Source organism: Uranotaenia lowii, chromosome 3 (assembly GCF_029784155.1).
Source record: "Uranotaenia lowii strain MFRU-FL chromosome 3, ASM2978415v1, whole genome shotgun sequence".
Taxonomy (NCBI): domain Eukaryota; kingdom Metazoa; phylum Arthropoda; class Insecta; order Diptera; family Culicidae; genus Uranotaenia; species Uranotaenia lowii.
In genome coordinates this window covers 177046785-177071480 of record NC_073693.1, presented here as the reverse complement: position 1 = coordinate 177071480, position 24696 = coordinate 177046785, and the positions used below count along the sequence as shown (strand labels likewise).

At 38.3% G+C, this 24696-nt stretch overlaps 1 protein-coding gene across 2 annotated transcripts in view; it reads left to right on the top strand.

Annotated features, from left to right (window-relative positions):
• LOC129757491 (uncharacterized) overlaps positions 1-24696 on the top strand; it is a 302538-nt gene that overhangs the window by 259457 nt on the left and 18385 nt on the right. The window lies entirely within an intron of this gene.

Genomic DNA, 24696 nt, shown 5'->3' with positions numbered 1-24696 from the left:
GGTGGATGCTTTCAGCAGGGTAACAAGACCACAATCATGGAATAAACCTTCCGCCAAACATAGGAAAGAGGAGGCTTTCCTTCATTTACATTTGGAACAGCCATCCTCAAGGTCGTATCAGAATTCATGTCCAGCCTGTGGTGGAGAATGTACAACCATCGAAAACTGCAGAGCCTTTCTCGATATGTCAAAAAATCAACGTTGGTCTGTAGTGAACGAGCAAAATATCTGCCGTAAATGTCTAACCAAACATTTCAAGACATGTAGTAGAAGAGTTCCATGTAACACAAATGGGTGTAGATATTTGCATCATTGGCTTCTACATGACGATAGGAAGCATAAAGAACAGAATAGTGCTAATACTCCTAACATCCCTAATACTTCTATTAGTTCTAATAATCCTATTAGTCCTAATAATACTAGTAGTATGTCACAGCACCCTTCATGTAACGCGCACAATTATTCACTAGGAGGAGTTTTACTGAAATACATCCGCGTTACATTGCATGGCAGAAAAGGTTCAATCACAACCTACGCATTTCTAGACGGTGGTTCGACCTCCACATTTATGGAGCACGGCTTATGGCAAGATCTCAATTTGGAAGGCGAAAAATATCCGCTCTGTATTAGTTGGACTGCTGGTCAGGGACGATTCGAAGCAGACTCAGTAAAGTGTTCAATCGAGATCAGTGGAATGCAATCGGACGAACGCTTCAACCTAGCCAAAGTACACACAGTTCAGAGTTTATCCCTACCTTCGCAAACGCTTTCCGGTGCAGAACTCATTCGACGATACCATTACCTTTCTGATATTCCCATAGATTCCTACGCTAATGTCAGACCACGAATCCTACTGGGAATGGACAACATTCGTCTTGAGTACCCACTAGATTCTAGAGAAGGTCTAGAGAATGAGCCGACAGCCGTTCTTACACGCCTTGGCTGGGTTGTTTATGGGCCATGCTCAATGTCCGGCGATTACCGCAGCTCAGAAAAGCAACTTGCGTATAACTATCATGTTTGCCAATGTGATGAACTCCACTTAACAGTGAAAGAGTATTTTTCTCTGGATAGTCTTGGAATCCAATCAGATACGAATCGAATTCTATCAAAGGACGATGAGCGCGCGATGGCACTTCTGGAGAAAAACACAAATCGTCAAGGAGCCCGATACGAAACATGCTTGCTTTGGCGCTATGATAATGTTGATTTACCGAACAGTAAAACTATGGCTCTAAACCGTCATAAATGTCTCGAAAGGCGGCTTGTTCGAGAACCAGAAGTAGCCAAAGCCTTGCAGCAGAAAATTCTCGAATACGAAACCAAAGGATATATCCGACAGCTTACCACAAAGGAAGAGAACGAACATCGTGAACGCTGTTGGTACTTGCCGATTTTTCCAGTTGTGAATCCTAATAAACCTGGAAAACTAAGGATTGTTTGGGATGCTGCAGCGAAGGTAGGCAAAGTGTCTCTCAACTCATTCTTGCTGAAAGGTCCAGATCAAGTTGCTCCGCTATCGCACGTTCTACGTCGTTTCCGCGAATATCGAGTCGCAATCACAGGTGATATACGGGAGATGTTCCATCAGGTTCGGATAAACAGCAGAGATCAACACTGTCAACGGTTCTTGTGGAACAAAGGAAGTCCTGGAGAAGCTCCCATGACGTATGTTATGGAAGTCATGACGTTTGGAGCGAGCTGTTCACCAAGCAGTGCTCAGTACATTAAAAACTTGAACTCGAAACGGTTTAACGAACAGTATCCTCAAGCTGCAGATGAGATAGAGAATGGAACTTATGTGGACGACATGTTATGTAGCGTTGAAACAGAGGAGGAAGCTATTGATTTGGCAAAAAACGTGCGGATGATTCATGCTAGTGGAGGTTTCGAGATACGAGGGTGGTTATCGAACTCAAGAAATGTGATGGAAGCGATGGGTGATTGCACAGCAGTTTCCAAGGATCTAGATGTTGGAAGCCAGCTGGCTACCGAAAAAGTATTAGGAATGTGGTGGGATACAGATTCCGACACGTTCACCTTCAGGACTCCTAGAAGATGCAAACCGGAATTACTCGATGGCTTAGAGGTTCCTACCAAGCGTGTGGTTCTACGGACGTTAATGCTCATATACGATCCACTGGGATTTCTAGCAAACTTCCTTATGTTTCTTAAAGTCCTTCTCCAAGAAATCTGGCGTTCGGGAATACAGTGGGATGACCCAATCAATGAGCAGCAGTTTGCAAAGTGGTGCATTTGGTTGAAGGTGTTAAAACAAGTCGAAAACGTATCTATTCCAAGATGTTACAGAAAGCACACCTCTTCCTCTCTCGCAACAAATTCGATTCAAATTCATGTGTTCGTGGATGCAAGCGAAAATGGCTACGCTGCCGTTGCCTATTTGCGCTTTGAGGAAGATGTTGTGGAGTGTGCCTTTGTCACCGCAAAAACCCGCGTAGCCCCTCTTAAATATGTATATGTCGATTCCCAGACTAGAACTGCAAGCAGCAGTGATTGGAGCACGACTAGCGAAGGATATAGTGGAAACCCATCGTCTTTCTATATCGAAACGATATTTCTGGTCTGATTCCCGTGACGTGCTATGTTGGTTGAGGTCCGACCACAGGAGGTATACAAAATATGTTGGAGCCCGCGTCGGGGAAATTCTGGAAAAAACTAGTGTTGCTGAATGGAACTGGGTCCCAACTAAACTTAACGTAGCTGATGAAGGGACAAAGTGGCAGAAAACTCCAAACCTGAACCCATGTAGCAGATGGTTTAAGGGTCCGGACTTCAGTTGGCAACCACAAAGCCAATGGCCAGAACAACTGACATGTTATGGCTGGACGGACACTGAAATAGTTCAACAAATCAATGTACATTCGATACAGGAACCCCTGATTAACTTCAACGATCACTCTAACTGGATGAAACTGGTTCGTTTGTTGGCCTTTATTATTCGTTATCCCCGTAATATTCGTGCCAGACGGACTGGTAAAGAGCCAGTAGTTGGCGTACTGCAACAGACGGAATTGTTGGATGCTGAGTGTCATATCTATCGCATGGCACAGTTGGAGGAATACAGTGAGGAGTATGCATTGCTATCTAACATCAACCAGGATGGAATTCGTGTCCCAAAGTCTAGTGCTCTCTACGGGCTTTCACCCTTCCTCGATGAACGAGGAGTGCTACGAATGAAAAGCAGAATTTCCAATTGCCAGTTTGTAAGCTCGGATACTGCGTGTCCTATCTTGCTCCCAAAGAGTCACCGTGTCACGACTTTAGTCGTTACTTTTATTCATGAACGCTACCACCATCTCAATCACGAAACAGTAGTGAACGAACTAAGACAGAAGTATTATATCCCGAAACTTCGAAGAGTCTGCAACAAAGTTCATCGTGATTGCCAAGCCTGTAAGAATGCCAACGCTCGGCCCCAACCACCGATGATGGCTGATCTACCTCCAGCAAGGCTCGCCGCCTGTTCCAGACCTTTTTCCTATGCTGGAATCGATTATTTCGGCCCGATGCAGGTTGCAGTTGGTCGACGTGTCGAGAAACGATGGGGAGTTTTAATCACCTGTTTAGTTGTACGCGCAGTACACATAGAGATTGCCCACTCATTAACTTCCAGCTCCTGCATCATGGCCATTCGAAACTTTATAGCCAGGCGGGGCACACCTGTTGAAATCTTCAGTGATCGTGGGACCAACTTCGTAGGAGCAAGTCGCGAACTTATTGAAGCCTCCAGAAACCTAAATCAAGATGAGATGATGCGAGAGTTCATTAGTGCAGACACGAAATGGTCATTCCTACCACCCAATAGTCCCCATATGGGTGGAAGCTGGGAGAGGCTTGTGCAATCGGTGAAAAAGATTCTGAACAACATGAATCTCCCAAGGCTACCAACCGACGAAGTTCTTCGCAACAGTTTATTGGAGATCGAATTTATTATCAACTCGCGCCCCCTCACCTATGTTCCAATCGAAAATGCTGACTGTGAGGCATTGACGCCGAATCATTTTTTGCTCGGATCTTCGCACGGTTCTAAACCTTTGATACCATATTATGAAAGCCTCGCTACACTGAAAAATACGTGGAAAACCTCTCAGGTCTACGCCAATATTTTCTGGAAGAGATGGTTAAAGGAATACCTGCCAACTATTCGCCATAGTTCCAAATGGCACTACCCGGTGAAACCGATTGTAGAAGGAGATATCGTCGTAATAGTGGATTCCGACCTTCCCCGAAACTCATGGCCAAAGGGTCGTGTGGTTAAAGTCAACGAGCGCGACGGACAAGTACGCAGTGCAACGGTGCGAACTTTATTCAACGTCTACGAGCGACCAGCGGTCAAGTTGGCGGTACTTGACGTCGGTGCAACGGAGTGTAAGCAAGATACTGGTTCTGGCTTACCGGGGGGGAGTGTCACGTCATCTACGGACGCACCTCTACCATCAAGTGGACCCCATCAAAGTACGCCGTCACTGGTAGCCGAAAAACCTCAGAACGGTAAAACACATCATTATCGGTAATAAAATTACTCATTAAGTTTAGTGGACATATAGTCTGAGTCACTGGGCCAAAGCGAGAAGTGTCAGAAGAAGATTTGAGAAAGAAGGAAAAGATTAAGTTTAGCGAAAACAGTTGAAGAGTAAACATTTACAGAATTTTCGATTAGAAATTATACTAACATTTAGTTACTGTTACAGTTACGTTCCAAACGACTAACACCGGAATCGTTAGCTTGAAGAAGCATTAAGTGCGTTTAGTTTCGTGAAGGTAAACTGAAGTGTGAAAGATTTGAACTGTATGTAACTTATGTAGGTCTAATATCACAGGTAGTCGTGGCGTAAACCTAATTATTCCGCTGAACATAGTCAGTGCCGATCAAAGTTAGTGCCGAACCCGACCGGAGAACAGGTAAATCCTAAATAAGACAACAATTTAAAATCTGAACAGGTAGATAACCGTTGTAAACAATTGCGTTTGCCACAGGTTAAAATCAGTGCTAGCCGTACCGTACGACACTCGAATTTCGGACTGAACACGATATTAGCAAAAAGGCATTAAACGTGAGTAGACAAATGATACACCACACACACACATTATAATGTAAAATTAAGCAATTTACTGTCAATTTAAATCCCTAAATGCTGAATTAATATAATTACAGGGATAATTTAACGATAGAAATAAATCGTTCAAATTACCGGAATCCACGTCGTTTAATTCTTGTTTTGAGAACAACTTTACTTTCCTCTAAATAATTGAAAATTTTTACACTTCTAAACATCAAATCACTATTCTTTCTTCCGTGGAAAGACTGAAAAACCACCCATGGAACTGACAGCACTTCGTTTTTAAGACCCCGTGCCCCGTAGACTGGTTTCGAAGAACAGCACAGTCACACGACCCAGGATATGAGAAAGAACCATTCCTAATACAACACATATTCAGACTCTCTGATGAAAGTGTTTTGTCAAGATTCTTCAATAATTTTCACTATAAAAATTAACAAATTATAAAATTTCCACGGACGGAAAAAAAAAACGCGTGCGCTGTCATCAAGTCAACGCCTACTCTCGAGCTAACTGGCTGGCTATCACCGATATTATACATATTTTGTGTCTTCCTTGAAATATTAAGAAAATCCCACTTTTATATATAGTCAAAGCTAAAAGTATTTAAAACATGTGGTTAGTGGACATTTCAAAGATAAGTCTCATTGGGTTAAAAAATTTCTAGTCCGAACAAGCTTTCTCTGAATTAATTGAAAAATAATGGGTTTATTTAATTAATTGAAAAATGATTTGTTTTCGACGCGTGCGGTGGCTTTAAAGCCTATATTTGATTCCTCGGAAAAATCACACAAGATAAGTCTTATTTGAGCAATAAAGCATGGATTATCTTGAATCTGGGCGCACTGTATCATACCATAGCGCTCCTAGTTGTCGGATCTGGAATGTTTTGACAGTACTTTGTTCGAAAATATTTCCTCTATCAGTGTTGAAAATTTCGTTACAATTTGTTTTGTTCCAAAAAAGTTAGACGTGATGGAAGTCGCGAAACGAAAATTAATTTTGGACACCCACGTCAAAAACCCGACGTGGACAAGTTCAAAAATCGCGAAATCGTTATAAATGGTCATGCCAAACCCAGGGCTGTCGGACTATAACATCGCCAAGAAATTCAATGCCAACAGGTGCACCGTCAGAGGGATTCGTCTGCGCGAAGGAATGCGGTCTTATCGGTCCAGTAAGCAACCAAACCGGGCATTGAAGAAGAATGTAGTAGCTAAAGGACGTGCCTGAAAGTTATACAACAAGATTCGAACGAAGTACGACGGATGCATCCTCATGAATGACGTGAAGATGGATTTTGGGCAGCTTTCTGGGCAACAATTTTATAAAGCCAATGGTCGAGGTGATGTCCCCGGCAAGTTCAAATTCATTTTTGCCGATAAATTTACTAGAAAGTGTTTGATCTGGCAAGGTATTTTCCCCTGCGGACTAAAAACCCCAGTTTATGGGACAAACAAGACCGTGGACTCCATGTAAAAGGACGAGTGCCTGAGAAAACGAATTCTTCCGTACATCAACTCTCAACATTTTTCAGACAAAGTTTTCTAAAATGTTCATTATAAGTTCAATTGATCCCTATAGTTCAAAAAGGTATATTTTTCTTCTAAATAGATTGTGGTCATTGCTGATTACGAGATTACTCATAAAGCATAAAGCAACGCCGACCGATGCACCGTCAGAAGGATTCGTCTGCCCGAAAGAATACGATCTTATCGGGCCAGTAAGCAACCAAACTGGACATTGAAGAAGAATGTAGAAGCCAAAGGACGTGCCCGGAAGTTATAAAACGAGGTTCTAAATAAGTACGACTGATGCATCCTCATGGATGACGTTCACGTACGATGGATTTTGGGCAGCTTCCTGGCCAACAATTTTATAAAGCCACTGCAGTGGTGCACTGCACTGGTCGGGGTGATGTCCCCACCAAGTTCAAATTCGTTTTTGCAAGAAAGTGTTTGATCTGGCAAGGTATTTGCAGCTGCGGACGAAAACCCCCGTTTTTGTGAAAAACAAGACCATGGACTCCGAAATGTACAAGAAGGAGTGCCTGAAAAACGGGTTTTTCCGTACTTTAGATCTCACAAAGAACCAGTAAAGTTTTCGCCAGATTTGGCAAGCTGCCACTACAGCAAAGAGGTACTACAGTGGTATCGGGCCAACGGGTGGAACACATCCATCCAGAACATCAACCCATCCAGCTGCCCTCAATTCCGCCCTATCGAAAAATTTTGGGTGATTTTCAAGCAGAAGATGAAGAAGAGTGGTAGGACGACTCGGAATGCAACAGAGATGAAGAGATTGTGGAACAAAATGGCCGCTGAGGTCAGCGAATAGGGTGCCCAAACTATAATGAGTGGTTCTCGGCGAAAAGTTCGAAAATTCATCAAAACATCATCGGAATAATTTTTTTATTATTTTTCCTTTAAAGTGCAATAAAAACCCTACAGTTTAAGTACAAAACATTTTTATTTCGTTTACATAGCTCCGAGATAGACCCATTTTAATGCGTTTAAATTTGTAGTGATCCATGCTTTATTTATCCAAGAACTGATATTTACACAATTATTGTCTGGTAAGCTAAGAAAATTGATTTTCTCTTAAATTTAGAAAATAGCGCCTTAAAGTATGCAATGACACTAGGGTTGAGACATAGTTTTGGAATTTTCTTCTTCTGACATTTATAAATTGTGAAAGTAGAAAAAAAACATGAGCAAAATAATCAATTGACATTCTATTTTGAAATTTTTACAAGGATAAGGGCTCACGGAATGAAGGATCAAGTCTTCTTCAATAAATAATGGCAATGGCATCTACGGGTTGATGTATTGTCCCAACTTTTGTAACTTGAGATTACACGCTGTCAGATAATGCAAAAGATGGCGAGTTGCTAAATTTTCCAAAAAGATATGATGTAAATAAGAAAAAGGGGATCAAGTATCCCCATTCTCCCCTAAAGTTTTGGCCAAATTTGGAGAGCTGCCACTAAAGCAAAGAGGTACTACAGTAGTATCGGGACAACGGGCTGGATTTTGTCCACCCAACTGCCCTCAATTCCGCCCTATCGGGCAATTGACAGGCAAAAGATGAAAAAGAATGGTAGGACGACTCGGGATGAAACAGAGATGAAGAGATGGTGGAACAAAATGGCCTCTGAGGTCAGCGAACAGGGTGTTCAAACTATGATGACTATTAGGTACATGGAATTGAATATGGTAAAGTCCTAATTTTTGAGATTATAGTAACTTGAAATTACATGCTGTCATAAAATACAATAGACAACGAGTTGCAATTATTTTACAAAAAGATATGATGAAAACCAGGAATTTGAACTAATCTCTCAAACTAATTTAATTCCCCCGCCCCTGCTCTTTTATATAATTGAAATTACACAAATATTGCATATAATTAGTTCAGTATAACAATCAGACGAACACTTAATACATGAAGTGAAAATTATTCGCTACGTATTGGATACAAAATGCTAGTGCATCTTAAAACACATTAAATAATAATAAATAATGCAGTTTATGAAAGGTTAAAAGAGCTTAAAAAATCAAAACACAGCAACATAAAATTTTTGTTTATTTTATTTCTGAAAATGTGTTTTAGTTTGAACTATACAAATGTGTGCAATACGAGTGTGAATTTTTGAAACATTCGTAACAGTGCAATAGAGTCACAAAAAATCTATAAGGCTCTCGAAGAGGCAACAGTAAAATCATTTAGATTACATTTCTATCCAGGGTACTTATATCTTTGCGACTATTGCTTCATAAACAAAAACCATTTATAAAGATTAAGGCATAAATCCATATAACTAAAATTTTAGAAAAATGTCGTTTTTTCTAACCAAAAATCTGCTTACAATGGTCTACCGCCTTCGATATCGTCTGACAGATAGGCCCACCAACCAGAGCATCATGTAAATGTCATCCAAAACATTCCGTTCGATTCGGTTGACCATATTTAACGCCGCGCCGCCAGTTCGGACACCACGAGACAGGGTGAAACCGTGGTGCAAAACGTCGCTACCGTAGCAATTCTGATACGCGGATCAGCTTTGCCAGCATCCATCCCTCGCACAAATTCTCGATCCGCTAAAGCCTATCATTCTACCTAATAGCGGCACCACTCTTTCTATTCTGTTGTCGCATTGATAAATTGACGGAACTCGACTCAATGGGTCCACGCTTGTTTTTTGGGATGTATTTAATTTATGCTAAGACGATTTTTATGACTCTCGCGCGCTGCCGTATTGAGCTTATCTAAATGATAATTGAATACATACCGGCAAAGGGGCTTCAAGTGCTTGTTCTGATAGTCTCGTAATTTTTCTTTGATTAAGATTCGAGAATCTCTGGGAAAGTATACAAAGACCGGTTCGAGAAGCGGCTGATGTAAATAATAGAAAATTCCTGCTAGACAAATCCGGTTGATCGAAACCGGCGGCGTGAAAAGCTTTGATCGTCCTTGCCATTCCGTGAATTTTATGGAGAATCAATGTCAACGGCTTGACAGGGATAAATTGAGATTTTATACATTTAGCCGAAAAATGGTTTACTTTAAAATCGTTTCGCGATAATTTCAGAAGAATTTCCTCATTCCAATTTCCTAATAACTTTATCGTAGGTCTTTGTAGGTAAATTAGTTCGCCGTGTTTTAGAGAGGATCACATAATGAGCAATTATTTTGAAATAATTATCAAAAAAAGTAACAACCCAATTTGACAACGGATGCAGATTTACCAATCAAGATAATCGATCGCGAAGTCTCTAATCAGATGATCGATTGGAAGCGTCACTTAATTCGAACGCGCGCCCGCTGATCACCAGTTAGATCGCAAATCGTTCCAGCAGCGCTTTAACGACGTCCAAATCGAACGATAAATTTTCCCAGAGAATCTCATTTGAGTTTTAATGGTATGTCATATATTTGACCCACGAAGTGGTGAAACAGCGCCAACATATCCATTTCGGGGCCTAGAACACAGATGACAAGGCGCTGAAATTTTTGAATGGCTTGTCCATTTTTATTCATCCATAACAGAACCCGGATGTGAGCAAACGATCTAGCTAGTATGTTATCGTTTAGGTTAGAGATAACTTTCCCGGTCCTAATATTTTGACTATGTTTATTGGGTCTATTTGTTGGGAACTCGAACCCCTAATAAATTGGCATGGATAGATAACAGAACGGGAAGTATTCAGATAGTTCACAAACTAGGATAACTCAGATGTTGAAACACCTGGAAAGCACTGATTGAAATCGCGATCATGTGAAACATAAAATACCTGAGTAGCGAATTTGGGAATTCAATCAATTCTGTAGTGTGTTTTAATCATAATTTAAATTTCATGTTGATAAAAGTTCAATTAAATAAAAGAATAAATCCAATCACATGACAATGTTTACTTACGAATTATACTTGTGTATGTCCTTGTAACTGTAAGTAACAATAAGGATACACTGGGCACTGCTGCGTATTTAGTTTCTCAGTGTCTCAAAACTATTTCAAACATAAAATTCTAGGCCTTAAAATGCAAATCTTCATTTATCGTTTTTTATTCATTTTATCTAATTGCATGGTTGAGATAATAACCTGCTGGAGCCACTTAGACACTCAATCGACAAGTTCATCAAACTATTCTCATAGGAGGAATTTCGATCTACCCAAAATCGTTGTAGATCACCTCCCATGAATTCTACCGTCAACATTAACAAGCTTCAAATTTGAGCTTAATTTACAACGATGTCTTTGCTCAGAAGTCGAACACGCATTTTCAATAATGTAGTTCGTAAATTTTTCAAAACTACCTCCCCACCATATGTAGCTAGGAAGGCTCCAAGCGCCATGATACGACTACAAGCCGGTAATCAACGAAACTCATAAATAACAGTTTTTAGAACATCGTAGCTCGGGGCCGCAGCTGGTCCTTTTCGATGGTAAAATCAAGCACACACCGTTCGTTCCGGAGAGACCTTGGCCATCAAGCGCCTCACAGGAGGTCTTTAGGCAGTTGAATTTTGATCGTCAAATTTATGCTCATCGGATGCTGCGCTAAGACAAAAGACGAGCATAGATACTACTGTCACTCAAATTTGGATGACTTTTCACTGATCCCAGACTGGTAGTAAATATAAACGAAATAGATGAACAATGTGTAATATTATTTGCATATTCCCATCTTCGCGCGAAGCCGATTACCATTTTACGACTTCAGTCCGACTCAATGGAATACCAAACTTAGATGTGTAACGTAAATACCTATAAAAAAAGGCGTCATCTATGGCATCGTCGCCACTGTAATCCGATATGATGCGGTTCTGTTCAGAAACTGTTTAACCTTGAACCGGCATTGTTACTAAGCTTTCAGCAGAGTCTTCGGTCACTTTTTTTCTCTGATAGGAAAAACGCTCTTGAAAACAGCGTATGGATATTATAATGATTGAACTTTTACAACTTTCTGTCAATCACCATACAAATTGTTACAGTACGAATCCAATAATGGATGTTAACAACCGTTGTCGTCAATTCGACCTGGAGCCTTGTTTTTTAACACTTAAAAGCCACACGTCTTTTTTCACTTTTTGGAAGGCCCAATGCCTGTTAAATCGCAAAACATAGTAGAAATTTTTAAATAGTGAATAAAGTTACAAATCACATATGATTCCGTTTATATATTAGACTGGCCCAAATTTGTATGGGATGATTTTTACAACATTTTTTTCAACGCGGCACCCTCTAGATTGGAGCCCTTAGATGAAAAAATGACTTTCTGAAAGTTTCAGGTCATTTGGCCGAAGCACGAGCTAGCGCAAAGGACTTGAAATTTGTATGGAGATTTTCGGCCAAATGTTTGAAAAATCGACATACTTTCACTCTTTGTATTCTAAAATATGTTTCCAGTATGCTAGAAAGCTCAGAATTTCAAGAATTGTAGTTCAAACTATGACAAACAAGTTTGTAGAAGATTGTGACGCGATACGAGTTGACTGTGATGAGTTATCCGCAATTGAATGTGTGTGTTTTTTTCGCACCATAACAGTCCCATATGTGGAACACCACGGATTTAGTTACTTTTCAATGTTTCTTCGGCAAAATAATGTTTGATTTATTGCTTTGAATCATTTAAAAAAGATTCAACTCACTTGATGTCGAATTATGCACACTAGTTTTCGAAGGCAGGCCAGTAAGAAGGAAACTATGTCTTCCTGAGCGAAAAACTATCAGCTGCAATCAAAAAGCGTAAAAAGATTGAATTTACAATGTGGAATTCACGATATTTTTTTCAAAAGTATGTTTCTTTTTCTGATAACTGCATTTAGAAGTTCAAAAACTATCAAATTTAAGTCTTAGAAAGTAGCTAGATAAGTAAAACATATTCTGTATGGGACTGTTATGCGAGTAAATTTGAAAAAGGTCTCGAATATGCTCGCATAAAAATGGTGCTCCCGACCTTACCACTGGTCCAATTTCGAAAATTTCAAGTGTTACGATTTATTATGACAACCTAGAACACATTCCACTAAACTATTAACGTTTATGCTGAAAGTTGTAGTCACAATTCAAAAATATATTCCAAAACAGAAAAAGCTGATTTTCTCGCTTGCTCGTTTTTGCATATGGGACTGTTATGAAAGTAGGGGCAGTATGGTCCCTGGATTGTCAATTTGACACTCCTGACTAAAACCAATATATCTCTCTTTTTTCCTATCAATTTTTCCAAAATTTAAATTGTTGGAAACCTTACAAATGTTTCTCAAACACTATTTAGTTACAACACTTCGGTTTTCCGTTATTCAAAGTTTAAGAAAAAAAATCCGAAAAAACATGCTCCGGAACCTGCCGTAAACCAGCTACGGGATGTTCAACAAAAATTTCAGTTTTAGTGTCCAAAAAAGCTGAAGTTGGAAGCTATACGTTGCATATAAGGCTATTTTTTGTAATTTTTTAAGATCATGACCACAAAAAATGTAAAAAAGTGGAGTAAAAAACCGTGCTGTTCAATCAATGCACCGTTAAAACTGTTTAAGTCACACCAGATAATTTTTGAGAAAAGGATTGAAAAGTTGACTTGAATTGGTATTTTATTATTTATTTTATTTACATAGTATTCCGTCTCACGACATAACTTGACGAACATAATTCCTAAAATTCACTCGGTTCATAGCAACCGTTCTCCAATTTCTCGGGCACCCCACGTTCGCCAGATCACGCTCCACTTGGTCTAACCACCTCGCTCGTTGCGCCCCCGCTCGTCTTGTTCCTACCGGATTCGTAGCGAACACCTGTTTTGCAGGACAGTCGTCCGGCATTCTCGCAACATGTCCAGCCTAGCGTATCCGGCCAGCTTTCACCACCTTCTGGATACTGGGTTCGCCGTAGAGTCGCGCGAGCTCGTGGTTCATCCTTCGCCTCCACACTCCGTTCTCCTGTACGCCGCCAAAGATGGTTCTTAACACTCGTCGCTCGAATACTCCGAGTGTACGCAGGTCCTCCTCGAGCAATATCCATGTCTCGTGCCCGTAGAGAACAACCGGTCTAATAAGCGTCATATACAGGTTACACTTCGTACGAGGGCAAAGTCTTCTCGACCGCAGTTGCTTGTGGAGTCCATAGTAGGCACGACTTCCGCTGATAATTCGCCTCCGGATCTCACGGCTGGTGTCATTGTCTGCGGTCACCAGTGAGCCGAGATAGACAAAGTCTTCGACTATCTCCAGCTCGTCGCCGTCGATCATGACCTTGTTATTACTGGACAAGCGGGTTCGGTCGGTCTCGGATCCGCAGGCCAGCATGTACTTCGTCTTGGACGTATTAATCATCAACCCAATCCTTCCTGCTTCGCGTTTCAGTTTGCGGTAGATCTCCTCCACCGCCGCAGATGATCTGCCGACTATATCAATGTCATCGGCAAAGCAGATAAGTTGACTGGATCTGTTGAAAATCGTGCCCCGCATTTCGCCCACCGCTCGTCGAATAACACCTTCTAGCGCCACGTTGAACATCATGCAGGATAGACCATCACCTTGTCGAAGCCCCCTGCGCGATTCGAATGAACTCGACAATTCACCCGAAATCCGCACACAGCACTGCGTTCCATCCATCGTCGCCTTGATCAGTCTGATTAGCTTCCCGGAAAAGCCGTTCTCGTCCATGATTTTCCATAGCTCGTTACGGTCGATCGTGTCGTATGCGGCTTTGAAGTCGATGAATAGATGATGCGTAGGGACTTGGTGTTCACGGCATTTTTGGAGGATTTGCCGCAATGTGAATATCTGGTCCGTCGTAGACCGTCCCTCCATGAAGCCAGCCTGATGACTTCCCACGAATCTGTTTGCTTGTGGCGTTAGGCGGCGGAGTAGGATTCGGGACAACACTTTGTAGGCGGCATTGAGGACAGTGATCGCTCGGTAGTTCTCACAGTCCAATTTGTCGCCCTTCTTGTAGATGGGGCATATTACCCCCTCCTTCCACTCCTCCGGTAGCTGTTCTATGTCCCAGATCCGGACTATCAACCGGTGTAGGCAATCGGCCAACCTGTCCGGGCCCATTTTGATGAGTTCAGCTGCGATGCCATCCTTCCCAGCCGACTTGTTTCTATTCAGCTGGCGAATGGCTTCCTTAACTTCACTCATCGTTGGGAGTGGCTCCTCTTCGTCGTTGGCTACGCCGGCGATGTACTTTCCCCCACCGTCTTGATCTCCTGCATGTGCGCCGTTCAGGTGTTCATCGAAGTGCTGCTTCCACCTTTTGATCACCTCACGATTGTCCGTCAGGATACCCCCGTCCTTATCCCGGCACATTTCGGCTTGCGGCACGAAGCCTTTGCGGGATGCGTTGAGTTTGGTATTTTAAATTAAGTAATTATGTCGGTTGCGAAACAAGAGAGTTCGAGGAAGAATTACCCTAACGCAGGGGTGAGCAACCTTTTGAAGCAACGGGCCACTTTTGATTTGAAATTCTTTCTGCGGGCCGCATTAAAAACAAAATTTAGGTGAAAAAAGTTTGCTAAGATTTACGTTTTTTTTATAACGAAACAATAATAAAACTGAAATATGATAAATAAATCAAATTCATTTACTTGCATAAACATTTCTTTTAAGTATATGTTGATTAAACCAGCCGAAATTTAATAATCACCAAATCTAGATTAGAAATCCATAATATTTAAATTGATTTGAAATGTTAAGCGATAATTCTTTTCGACAAGGGGGTACAAGGGAAACATTTAGCTTTCTTTTTATTTATAATTAACGAACAATTTTGAAAGTCTTTCTATGCTTCGTAAAAAGATTTGAATCGTTTTCTGAGAATACCTCGTATTTGTTCAAACAAAGACTATGGATTTTTCGCCATCACTTCCATTTAAAAGTTTCATGGAGCTCAACCATAGCGTTTTTTTCTGCCCCCATTTTCGAAAAGTTTTTTCACAATTTATGTAAATTTTGTCGTGAAGCTTCAGTTTTTTTCAGATTTGTTTGTTAATGTTGCAATTTACATTGTTAATTCTAGAATTTTTTTCAGATTTCAAAAATATCCATAAATAATTTAATTTAAATACCTCTGAGATATGTCTTCTAAGGCTGAATAAAAAAAAAACTTATAACTTTAATATGGCTCAATTCAATCAATGTTTGGCATGATTTGCCAATGAAATTTCTTAAAACAGCATCACAACGAGCAAGAAATCGACATTCACATTTTTCCGAGGTGCAAGGAATCTCAGAATTGATTTTGACTTATTCGGAGGCACTGAATATAAATATTCAATGAGTTTTTTAGCAGCTCTAGTTTTTTAAATAACTTTAAAAAATACGTGGAAAATAAGTGATTCAGTTTGTATACTTATTGGTCAAAACTGTAAAAAACAAATACTTATTGAATCAATGATCAATTTTCCCAAAGATTGCGAGAATTTTTGATTTCTGAGAAAAAAAAAGTTATGGATGTTTTCTTTTTGCTATTTTTTTTCCAAACCTGCAAAAACGGGAGTTTTGACGAAATTTTAAAGAAAAGTTAAATTAAATTGAATCTTTTATATTTTTAGAATTGTAGGTCAAATCATTTCGCAGTCTTCATAAAAAATTTTGAATAAATTAAAGTCTTTAATATTAAATATTCATTGACTTTCTGAAATTTTGTCAGAAGAAGTTGTGATATTATTTTTTAGAATTTCTATAAATGGTAGAATTCAATATTTTGAAAGCGTTGTATCTCTCTTACAACAATATCTTTGCAATATCTGAGTGCTTGATTGAACGAAGAATAGTAAATTCTTGGTTTATGAAGGTTTATTGGTTTATCAGTTATAAGAGATCAATTTTACCAAAAACTGATCAATTTTAAAATTTCCACACGCCATATCAATGAAACCAGAAGTGATGGAAAAAATCTGTGAAATGTTTTGAATTCAGGACGTCAAAATCCTACAAAATCAGTTTTGTTTTTGACATTTCTTACGCACACTTGCTGAGCGTGTACAGATGAGACGGGACAATTAACCCCAAAAACTCTCGGTACAAAAAAAAAACAGGCAGCCGGTCGACACACATGGTCGTTTTTGAGGTTGATTGTCCCAAAACTGAAAAGTGTTGGTGAAACAACCAGCATAATATCACGAACCCTACCATCGGCAATATGACTATTGAAACATAGGCACCAAAAATGCTGTTTCCCTGAGAAATCGTTACAAAATTTTTGGGTGAAATCACAGAACTACATATATTGTTTTTTTTTTCGAGAAGTCTTACAAAAAAGTCTACAATCTGGATGATTATGAGATAAATGCAACTGCGTATAAGCGACGTGCATATTTGATCAAATAATTAATACATTATTTTTGGTTCAGTAAGGACTGCTGGTCAATGATAAAAAAAACAATCTTTCGTAGAAAAAAATCGTAAAATAAATTTAATTTGAGATGAGCTTCGCGGGCCACATAAACAGGTATCGAAGGCCGCATGCGGCCCGCGGGCCTCAACCCTGCCCTAACGGGTTAAACTGCTATAAAAAAAATTAAAAAAAAAACAAGTGAGATACAGCGGTTTTAAGCAAGCAGTGTCAAATTGACACTCAAGGTCCGATTAGGGATTTTTTTTGACTGGGCTTTCAGGGATGGAGGCACGAGTATTTTGTCAATTTTCTATAACTTCTAAATTCCAAGATATTGCATTTTGAAAATGATGACTTTTTGAAAATCGTGAAAAAATGAGGGAGGGCCCAGGACCGAGAGATGAGAGGGTCATTCACAAAAATTCAGGATTTATATTGTAAACCTCAGCAAGTCTATCGACCAAGTTTGACCAATTTCGGATGAGATTATTTTTTCGCTGTGCACACTTGACAAAGAATGACCGATATACATTTTGAAAATTAAATGATAATTTTCCGATTATGAAAAAAAAAATAGAAACCATTCGGAGTTTCTGTTTCGTATTCAGGTTCAAAATTCTTGAACTTATTTTTAATACAGAATTCAAACATAGCAAAGCTTCAAAATGCCAATCCCGATATGAAAATTGAAATAATGAACTCAGATTAATACTTAAAACTTCGTATAGAGCGAGGGCTCAGTAATAGATTTCACAAAATGGCCCAAAAATTAAATTCTTATATGAAATTCAGATTCAGAAAACGTATTGAAATTTAGAAACAATTCAAATTTTTAATACAGATTGTTTAAGTGTGGTGATTTTCGGTTTTCAGTATCAGGTTTTAGGTAAAAACTACGTTTACATAAAAATCCAAAACATTTTACAATACAGTTAGGGTTTTTTACGCGTTTTTTTAATTGGTTTTGAACGCGGTTTTTGGGAATTAATGCGGTTTTTTTACGCGGTTTTCGCAATTTACGAAGTATTTGAGAGAAAATATTCAAAGTCCTTTTCAAAGGAAAACACTTGGTTTTTTTTTGAAACTGGGAGAATCTCAGACAAGAGACATGAGACTGGAGACATGAGACATGAGACCTGAGACATGAGACTTGAGACCTTAAACCTAAAACCTGAGAGATACAGTGTCTCATGTCTCATGTCTCATGTCGCATGTCGCATGTCTCATGTCTCATGTCTCATGTCTCATGTCTCATGTCTCATGTCTCATGTCTCATGTCTCATGTCTCATGTCTCATGTCTCATGTCTCATGTCTCATGTCTCATGTCTCATGTCTCATGTCTCATGTCTCATGTCTCATGTCTCATGTCTCATGTCTCATGTCTCATGTCTCATGTCTCATGTCTCATGTCTCATGTCTCAAGTCTCATGTCTCCTGTCTCCTGTCTCATGTCTTATGTCTCATGGCTCATGTCTCAAGTCTCAGGTCTCAAGTCTCAAGTCTCATGTCTCAGGTCTCAGGTCTCATGTCTCAGGTCTCAGGTCTCAGGTCTCAGGTCTCAGGTCTCATGTCTCATGTCTCTTGTCTCAGGTCACAGGTCTCAGGTTTCAGGTTTCAGGTTTCAGGTTTTAGGTCTCAGTTCTCAAGTCTCAGGTCTAAGTTCTCAACTAAACTAAAAACTAAAACTATCCTAAATTAAAACTAATTATAGAGAGAACGAATCTCTGCGATGGAAGACTGCATCGATTTGCCTCTGAAGTTGGAGATGATTTTGTTGGCCATCTCTTCGATCGATTCAATGCCCGCAATCCGATGAAGATCTTCGGTGCTGTGCCAAGGTGGAAGCCGCAAAATCATTTTCAGAACCTTGTTCTGAATCCTCTGGATGGCTTTCTTCCTCGTCGCGCAGCAGCTAGACCAAATCGGAACTGCATACATTATCGCTGGTCGGAATACCTGTTTGTAGATTAACATCTTGTTTCGCAGACACAACCTGGATTTCCTGTTGATGAGAGAATAAAGAGATTTAGTATATTTATTACACTTAGATTGAATATCTTCAATGTGATTTTTAAAAGTAAGATTCCGATCAAGTGTAAGTCCCAGGTACTTCACGTGATCAGACCATTCTAATGAAACCCCATTAAAAGTTATGGAATGATTTTCATTAGGTTTTAAAAAATTTGCTCTTGGCTTATGGGGAAATAAAATAAGTTGAGTTTTGGAAGCGTTAGGAGAAATTTTCCACATTTTCAAGTAATTCAAAAAGGAATTTAAATTTTGTTGCAATCTACTGCGTACCACCCGTAAATTTCGACCTTTGGCTGAAAGCAAAGTATCGTCAGCAAATAATCTTCTACCTTTTCCTTCTGGGACATCAGGAAGATCAGAAGTAAAAATATTGTATAAAATAGGCCCAAGTATACTACCCTGAGGGACACCAGCTCTAATGGGTATCCTTTCAGAGCATGAATTTTGATAGCTTACTTGCAAAGTTCGGCTAGTCAAATAATTTTGAATAATTTTGGTGAGATATACAGGAAAATCAAATCGAGCTAATTTAGCTACTAAACCTTTGTGCCAAACACTGTCAAAAGCTTTTTCAATATCAAGAAGAGCAACACCAGTTGAATAACCCTCAGATTTGCTAGCGTTAATCATATTAGTTACACTCAAAAGTTGATGTGTAGTAGAATGTCCATAACGAAAACCAAATTGTTCATCAGGGAAAATAGAATTCTGATTAATGTGAATCATCATTCTATTCAAAATAACTCTCTCAAATAGTTTACTTAAAGAAGGAAGCAAACTAATTGGTCGATAACTTGAAGGCTCTGAAGCACTTTTTCCAGGTTTCAAAATTGGAGTTACTTTGGCATTTTTCCATTTATTGGGAAAATAAGCCAAGTGAAAACATTTATTGAAGATTTTAACTAAAAAATTTAAAGTGCTTTCAGGCAACTTTTTAATAAGAATATAGAAAATCCCATCTTCCCCCGGGGCTTTCATATTTTTAAATTTTTTGAAAATCAATTTAAGTTCATCAATATTTGTCTCACAAGAACTTTCAAACACAATTTGCTTAGAAAGAATATCATCAAATTCTAGGGAAATTTGAGCATCAATTGGACTTACAACGTTTAAATTAAAATCATGAGCAGACTCAAATTGTTGGGCTAATTTTTGAGCTTTTTCTGAATTAGTTAAAAGAAGTTTATCCCCATCTTTCAAAGAAGGAATTGGCTTCTGGGGCTTTTTTAGAATTTTAGTTAATTTCCAAAATGGCTTTGAGTAGGGTTTTATGTCCTCTACTGCTTTAGCAAAATTTTCATTACGAATGAAATTTAAACGACGTTTGATCTCTTTTTGAAGGTCGCAATAAATTAATTTCAAATAAGGATCCCTAGTTCGTTGAAATTGGCGTCGACGAATGTTTTTCAGTCGTATCAAAAACTGAAGATCATCATCAATTAAAGGTTGATTAAATTTATGTTTAACTTTAGGTATTGAAGCGGCTCTAGCATTGACTATTGAAGTTGTCAAATTTTCTACAGCCAAATCAATATCTTCTATTGAATTCAATGGAACGTTTACATCTAGATTACGTTCAATAAAATTCATATATCGCTCCCAGTTAGCCTTTTGAAAATTAAAAGTTGATTTTAAAGGGTTTTCAATGGGACTTTGGGATAAAGAAAATGTTACTGGAAGGTGGTCTGAATCGAGGTCCGCATGAGTAACTAATTGACTACAATGCTCGCCTAAATCCGTTAGAACCAAATCAATTGTGGAGGGATTTCTAATTGAAGAAAAACAAGTATGCCCATTAGGATATTCAACAGTATAATAACCTGCAGAGCAGTCATTAAACAAAATATTCCCATTTGAATTTGATGAAATATTATTCCAAGATCGGTGTTTTGCATTAAAGTCACCAATAATAAAAAATTTAGATTTATTTCTGGTGAGTTTTTGTAAATCTCCCTTCAAAAAATTTTTCTGTTCACCGCTACATTGAAAAGGCAAATATGCGGCAACAATTATAATTTTCCCCATAGAAGTTTCTAATTCAATTCCAATTGTTTCTAAGACTTTTGTATTGAAAGAAGGAAGAAGTCTAAATTTGAGACGACTATTGATGACAATAGCTACACCCCCACCTTGTCGATCAAGTCGATCATTTCGTAAAATTTTAAAGAAAGCATTGCTTTTCAAGTTATTGTCTGGCTTTAAAAAAGTTTCAGTGATGGCAGCAATATGTATGTTTTGAGTTTTCAAAAATAAAAAGAACTCGTCTTGGTTAGCCAGCAAAGATCTAGCGTTCCAATTCATAATATTTAAACATCTATTTGGATCCATGAGGGAATCGTAAAGTCATAATAATTTTGTTAGCATAATTAAAAGAAGTTTGGAAAGCTTCAAACATTGAATTTGCTTTCAACATAAGTTGCATCATTTCCATTAAATTTTGATGCAAAAATTTTAATTTTTCCTCAGTAATCTCACCCAAATCAACAAAATTGTTAGAATCAGAAGAGGAAGGAGAAGAAAAAGTATTTGAATTTCGGGGATTTTCCCAAGCCTTCGCATGAACGTTGAGACTTGGTTTTTTCCCATTTTTATTAGTTAAACCTGAAGAGGGAAACCCATTTTCAACCACCTCTGAGAACGATAAACAACGAGTCTGGGGCGCAGAATCAGCCCAGGTAACATTAAAATCACTTCGGGTATTACCCAGCCGTGATTCCAATGTAGACCGAGGCTGAATGCGAACAGGCAGGTTGTTTGCCGGCCCGACGTGTGAAGACGAAAAAGAGGAAGGAGGAGAAGAAACTTTTCTGGAAACTTTGGGATTTTTCCTAGAAGCAATAATTTTTGCCCTGATGGGACAGTCTAGCGAATTCGAGGAATGATTACCTGCGCAATTTGCACACTTAAAAAATTCTGTTTTTGGCTTATCACCACCAAAAAGGCATTTAGATTTTTCATGATCGAATGAGCCGCAAAACATGCATCTGGCATTCATTCTACAATTTTTAGTGCCATGACAAAAAGCTTGACAACGGCGACATTGCGTAATATTTTGAAGAAAATTGGTAGAAGATTTACGAAAAGGTTCGAATTTGACTCGACAATGAAACATAAGACGAGCCTTTTCAAGAATTTGCAAATTATTAACCTGATCCTTTTTAAAATGGATCAAATAAAGTTCAGGAGCAAAACCAACACTACTGATATTATTCGTGTTGGTTCTTTTCCTCATTTGAATTACTTGAATTGGAGAAAAACCTAACAAAGAATTTAATTCAGCTGTGATCTCATCCGGTGTCTGATCGCCAGTGAGACCACGAAGTACAACTTTAAATGGACGATCACTTCTAGTGTCGTACGTAAAAAATTGGTGTTTTTTATTATTCAAATAATTTAAAACCTTTTGAAAATCATTAAAAGATTCCGCCAATATACGAGCAGTTCCCCTTCGACCGATCTGAAAAGAAATCTTCACATCCTTGACGGAAGTGACGATTTCTTTTCGAAAGGCATTGAAGTCAGGAATCGTGACCGTTATTGGTGGAATCTTTTCGTTTTTAAGAGTATAAGAAGAAGAAGAAGGTTTCTTAGTACTCTTATCAGAATTAAATATGAATATTTCCTCATCACCGATGTTATGAAGGACATCGAATGAATTGGAAATTTCAACTTTTTTGGCAGATGGCCCTGGATTAGGTTCAGCAATCCGTTTTCTTCCGGCCCTTGAGCCGGCCGAAGACTTCCCCATGCTGGAAAGAAAAGAGAAAATATGAATAAAAGAAAATGAAAATAATTTTAGCACTGAAAAGTGCTGATTGAAATACAGGTAAGGAAAAAATAAATAATGTAAAATGTTCCTGCAGGTACACAGCAACGATACGATGCTCCGGCGTACGTGTTGACGGCTCAACGGTACAGATGGAAGTGATCTAAGTTCTCAATGTTATTATCATGTCATTGTTATAACAATTGCCATATCATGTCATTCATGTCAGGTCCTTCCTGTCCAAACTTCAAAAGTTTTTTTACACGGTTTTCCGCAATAAAAAACCTTGCTGTAGTTTCAAACAGAAACCGACAGCATCAAACGATACGCCGTATCAAACCGGGTAAAAAAAACGACAGCTTTATGTAATACATTTCAATTTCTGATGAAGATTCAATGAGAATCGAAACGTTGGATATGAAAAAATTATGTCGTTTTTACTAAAAAGCAAAGACTGAAAGCCGAAATACAATCCACTTCAAACAAACTAAACAGTCGTTTCAAAAAGAGAATAAAAAAATTTACTAATATAAAGAGTAATTTAATTTTATTTGTAAGTTTGTTCTTATAAAAAAACTGTTTTTTTATCATTGACTGGATTATAATTATGGAATTGATTTTAAATTATAAATTTTTTGCTGATATATACACATGTACACTATAGTTCCCCAAATGACCCGACCTTTGAAAAAGTCATGCTCTGCAGGCTAAAATTGATCCTAGGCCTAGTAGGGCTAGGTAGGGTAATTATGAACAAAATAACTAAGTTTTTTATACTATCAGCTCAAACAAGTAGCTCTTCAATGTTAAAATTCTGAAAAGTAACCAGAAATGAATGACTAGTTCCCTTCTTCATTTTAGGATTTTTTTTCTAATTTTTAAGTTGCAGCTTGCGGGCGTAAAACGTTTGTTCATAATAACCCAGTTTTACCCCTTTATGAACACTGTTACGATTTTTGTTACGTGATGACTTTTGATATTGTCCATATTCCTAGATTGAAACTACCTCTAAACAGTGCATTGTAGGGAGATTTGTTGATTTTTATAATTTGCTGTTGAAGAGTTATGGGCTATTTTAAGTTTTACACAGGTGGGAGGCATCTTTTCATATTATCACAGACCCATGTCATAATTTGAGCATTAAGAAAAATTATATTCAAAAATCGGCCAGGGTTCACTCTGGCCGGTTCAATTTATTGATGAAAAACGTGTTTTTTAAGTTTCACACGAACAAAAAGTCTCAAAATCCCAGACAAAATTCAGGCTCGTTAAGCGATCCCTTCCCGTGATCCGATCTGGCCCAAATTTGGCATGCGATTTTGTACTAGGCCTAGGATCGATTTTAGCCTGCAGCGCATAGCATTTCACAGGTTTGGAATTTCTCATACAAATTTGGGACAGTCTAATATACACATGATCCTTCACTTGGTGCATTGTATATTTTTAATATTGAGTTTTTATTAAGCCAAATTCAAACTAAAACTTGGATTTTGATCAAGTTTGACTTGACAGACTTGAACCGCAAAATTTTGATCTTTTACTTTCACTTTTAAAAATTGATTAATTTTCATCGATGGTTGATATCATTTTCGTAGATTTAAAGTTCATTTCATTACAGCTTTTTTTTTAATTGAAGGTTTACTTAAAAAACTTATTCTATGCACAAATCAAAAAATTCAACCCTACCAGACTATTAAGTAAATTCAAGGATTTGAGCATCAATGGAAGATATTTCTGTATTTTATCACTTAGAGCATTATTATTCAATTGAGCTTACTATTTTTAAGGTTTAAAGATTTATAAAAAGTTAAGATAAAACGAAAAATTATTAAAAAATATACTTAACCTGCAAAAGAACTAAAAAATTAGTTATCAAAAAGTAAAAAAAAATGTTAAGCTATATTTTTATTCATGCATTCTTCGAGCAAAAATATCATAGAAAAATATCTGTAAAAAAAATTCTTTTCTTAAAAATTCG